A 4,374-nucleotide genomic window follows, 5' to 3' on the forward strand; every position below is an offset into this window, starting at 1 on the left:
CCCTCCCCCCTAGCAATCCACTATTCAATCCACCCTATTGAACAGTAACTATCTTAAATGAATAGTAATTACCATTAATGAACAGTAATTGTCATTTACATTTCCATTCTTGGAACCCTCCCCCTGGCAATAAGCAATAAAAATAATAGTTTTTATGTTTGTTTAAATAATAAAAAATTACAAAAGCTATCTCTCTCTCTCTCTCTGACACAAAAAAAATAAAAAATTACAAAACCCTCAGGCCACAGGCCCGTCGACTCCCCACTCCCCCTTCGCTCGACCTCCCACCCTCACTCGGGCCCTTCCCCGCTGGATTTGCTCCCACCGGCCCGAGGGCCCTTTCTCCTTGCCTGACGCCCGAGCAACCAGCAAGGCTGGAGTTGCTCTAAAGGAGTTTGTCTTACCCCTTGGCGTCAGAGGATCATTTTAGAAGATACAAATGGTTGGCTTCGGCTTTTGATGTGATCACTTGAAACCATGTCTACACGGAAGCGAATTTTATAGCAAATGCTATTACTAGTACGGGATTTGTGTATCATAACTGTCACGCCGGACAGAACCTTGCCGCCTATGGCAAGATAGACTTTACTGTATTGGTACTCATTGTAATAAGGGTGACTCTAGAATCAAAGACCCGATCACAAATTAAAAAGAAATAAAGCTTCAATTAATGAAATAAAACAATTAAAAATGAGAACCTAATTTTTGCATATTAACATTTATTGATAATCTAAAAACAGAAACAACATAAAATACAAGCATCGATCACAAATTAAGAACATAAGGGGAGGACAGAAAACCGCTCAAGTTCCGGAAGGTCCGGGGGTCGGGGGCTTCTTCTTGGACACCGGGAAGTGGGTTGAAGATTCTTGTTCATGGGTTTTAGGTGGAGGGTTTTTGGAGCTTTCAGCGGTGGCAGTTGCAGCTGCAGAAAGATTAGTAGAAATGGTGTCATGCAGTTCTCCGGCTATCAGCTCCGGCTGGAGGATCTGTGATGCCTGCCGCCGGTGACGAGGATCACGGAACATTAATTATTGGGTTGTTTCCTGAGAGAGAGAGAGAGAGAGAGAGAGAGAGAGAGAGAGAGGCAGTGGGGAGGCTTTTGTTGTGGAGGTGATAAGATGAGACTGGTGAAGGGATTAAGAATGAGAACCTAATTTCTGTACATTAATATTTATTGATAGTCTAAAAACAGAAACAACATAAAATACAAGCATCGATCACAAATTAAGAACAGCAAAGAAAAGAAAAGGAAGAAAGGCAAAATGCATTGAAACAACAGCAGGGGGGGGGGGGCAGAAAACCGTTCAAGTTCCGGAAGGTCGGGGGATCGGGGGCTTCTTCTTGGGCGCCGGGGAGTGGGTTGAAGATTCTTGTTCATGCGTTTTAGTTGGAGGGTTTTTGGAGCTTTCAGCAGTGGTAGATGCAGCTGCAGAAACACTAGTAGATATGGTGTCATGCCCCAAGTCATGCAGTTCTCCGGCTATCAGCTCCGGCGGTAGGACCTGTGAGGCCTGCCGCCGGTGACGAGAATCACGGGACATTAATAATTGGGTTATTTTCCTGAGAAAGAGAATTGGGTTATTTTCCTGAGAAAGAGAGAGAAGAGAGAGAGGGAGCTGGGGAGGCTTTTGTTGTGGAAGTGATGAGATGATAATGGTGAAGGGAAAAGTGGGTTATATGAAGGGAAAAAGAGGGGGGGGGGTCTGGCTGGCGTGGAAGGAGTGATCTCATTCTGCCGTTCACGTGGCTGAGCACTCCAAATTACTCAGCCCTACTTTTCTTGAGTGGTCAAACTTTAACTTGTATAAAGTAATTCTAATCACTAACCATGCATGGGGGCAATCAAGTTAATCGTTTTTGGGCTCCTCACTACCCCCCAATCTCTCGTCGTCTTGATTTCTTAACTTTGACAACAAACGTTACAATTAACTCTCCATTTGGTGTGTGGTAAAAACGTATTTGAGAATGACAAATTCTAACGTTTTGTTGTTTGGTAGAGTAAATGTGAGAAATGATTTTGCTCACCATTCTCAACTGATGGTGATGCTCACCATCATATTTGTCGTTGTTGGATGAGTTCGAATTTCGAGATCTGTTTAATGGATAAACACAAATCTCAAAATTTAAACTCACCTAATAGATTGTTAGTAAGTAAGGTGGTGAGCAGTGACAAAGCCACATAGAGGCCAATTGTTAGGACTTGTCCCTGATTTTACGATATTTTATTACTTAAAGAGTGAACTGACCAAAATACCCATGTAGGCGAGAATGTTAACTTTTGTTGATTATCATATCGTGACTCATATGAACCAGTTTTTTATCGTATTTTTGTAGTACTCGACGTTACGAACGCTTGAGCGCAAACAAAATCGAAATTGGAATTACGATGGAGATTGGTATTGTACTACGAAGCGAATGGAAATTTAATAAATTCACTATCCTACATATTTTCTTTCTTATTATTACATTGTTTTCATTTACAGATTTGTGTAGTGGGACCCACACTCAAACTCTCCCCTTCTGCCGCATGTCCCTCTCTCTACACTCTCGGACTCTTTTGGACTCTCTTTCCCTGAGCTCCCTCTCGCCTCTCTTTGTGTAAATGCAAAGCAACCACGCCACCAGCACACTCGCCATACCGGCGAACTCTGTCATCATCTAAACACCATACAGCCACCCCTTTTTCTCTCCTTCAAGTTTGTTTCTCTCCCTTTCTCGACTTTTTCTTTTTTCGATCCACCAGAAGACACTAACGGTGGTTTCACCGTCGTTTTCGGAGCCAGACCACCAACCTGCACCACCTCGTCCCTCTCCTCAATTTAAACTAGAAAAGCATGAACGAGGCTTCAACCTCGAAGCCATACTGTGGAAACTCGAGCCCAATTCCGAGATTCGATTTTTCGGCAAACTTCTCGATTTTTCGACTAAGGTAAGGTTTGGGAATGCTTAAATTCTCTTTTTATTGACTTCTTGGTGTAATTTATGAGTTCCCTATGTGATTTAACGAAGATTGAATACAAAGATACCTCAGGGAAACACTCCCCAGTTTTCCGATGGTGGACCCGCGAATTTCTGGTGGTTTTCAGGCTATTTTTCAGCCATGGCTTGGCCTATAAAGGTATAATTATTTTCCTTGTTCTCTGCGCTTCGTTTTGATATAAAGTTTGTACACTTTAGTGGAGTTTGGAGGTTGATCGGAGCCGGGATTTTTTCGACCTTCTCTTTCACAACAACCGGCCAACCCACGATCAAATCGGGTCAACCCGACCCGCAACCCAAAGCCAGATCCAAACCTGATCCGCAAACCAACCCAAAACCGAATCCGACCGACCTATTTCTGAATCCGACTAGAATATTCTCTGGAATAATCCTTTAACTTCCAATTAACTTTAATCGAATATATGGAATATTTCGTTAAAGTTGACTGTTGATCGTTAATTGGCTTTTGTTGACCTTTTCCAAATTTCTCCTGGGACTCCTCTTAGGGTATTTCAACACCTTGATTCCAAATCTGCACTCTATTTTTCCAAATTCAAACGTTTTAATTGAGTTTTACTAATAGGTCACAATATTATGCTTAGGTATGATTAACACCGGCGATTCGTATTTACTAGTTCGAACGGCTGCGACAATGCAAGTAACTATGAGTGAGTCTTTTCTTTTACGATATATATATATAGTTTCCATATATATTTAATAATGCATTTTCTACGTGATGCCATAATAAAATTAACGGTAAATCTCAGTTTACTACCCTCAAGTTTCATGGTTTTTAACATTTAGTACATGAAGTTTTTTTCATCCCAGAGTCATACCTAAAGTGTTAATTTTGGGACAGCCTCATACGTCCTTTAGTCTGACAGTTAAATCTCCCGTTAACTAATGATGTGGCGCCTATGTGGACAATGACTGGGCACCACATGTCATTAAGGGATTCACATGGAAATGAAAATTTAAAAAATAAAAATAAATAAAATAAATAAAAACAAAAAACAAAAACCACCCGTCTTCTACCTCCCCCCCCCAACCCCATCCATCCCTTCTTTCCTCTGCAACCTGTACCCCCTGCCCCCACGGCACCTTCTCCCTCCCTTATCTCTTCTGCAACCTAGAGAGGGAACAAAACCCAAAGAATTCATCTTCCGAAACACTTCTAATCCTTCTCTAAACAAACCCTTTCTCAAATAACATCCAAGAACAAAACTCAACGTGGTTTTTTTTATTTTTAATTTCCACGTGGACCCTTAATGACACGTGGCGCCCAGTCATTATCCACATGAGTGCCACATCATCAGTTAACGGGAAACTTAATTGTCAGACTAACAGATGTATAAGACTGTCTCAAAATTAATACTTTAGGTATGACTCTAG

At 41.6% G+C, this 4,374-nt stretch overlaps 2 long non-coding RNA genes across 3 annotated transcripts; one reads left to right on the forward strand and one right to left on the reverse strand.

Annotated features, from left to right (window-relative positions):
• Positions 1-645: 645 nt before the first annotated feature.
• Positions 646-1,699, reverse strand: LOC126614662 (uncharacterized). The gene is made up of 2 exons (XR_007620475.1): positions 1,154-1,699; positions 646-698 (listed from the first exon to the last, which is right to left on the reverse strand). It is a non-coding gene; the product is annotated as an uncharacterized LOC126614662 (long non-coding RNA).
• Positions 1,700-2,507: 808 nt separating this feature from the next.
• LOC126614721 (uncharacterized) lies at positions 2,508-3,138 on the forward strand. Of its 2 annotated transcripts, none has more exons than XR_007620505.1 (2): positions 2,508-2,932; positions 3,013-3,138. It is a non-coding gene; the product is annotated as an uncharacterized LOC126614721 (long non-coding RNA). The 2 variants fall into 2 exon arrangements; XR_007620504.1 differs by having other exon boundaries at positions 3,026-3,138.
• The last annotated feature ends 1,236 nt before the right edge of the window (positions 3,139-4,374 follow it).

Source organism: Malus sylvestris, chromosome 3 (genome assembly GCF_916048215.2).
Source record: "Malus sylvestris chromosome 3, drMalSylv7.2, whole genome shotgun sequence".
NCBI classification, from domain to species: domain Eukaryota; kingdom Viridiplantae; phylum Streptophyta; class Magnoliopsida; order Rosales; family Rosaceae; genus Malus; species Malus sylvestris.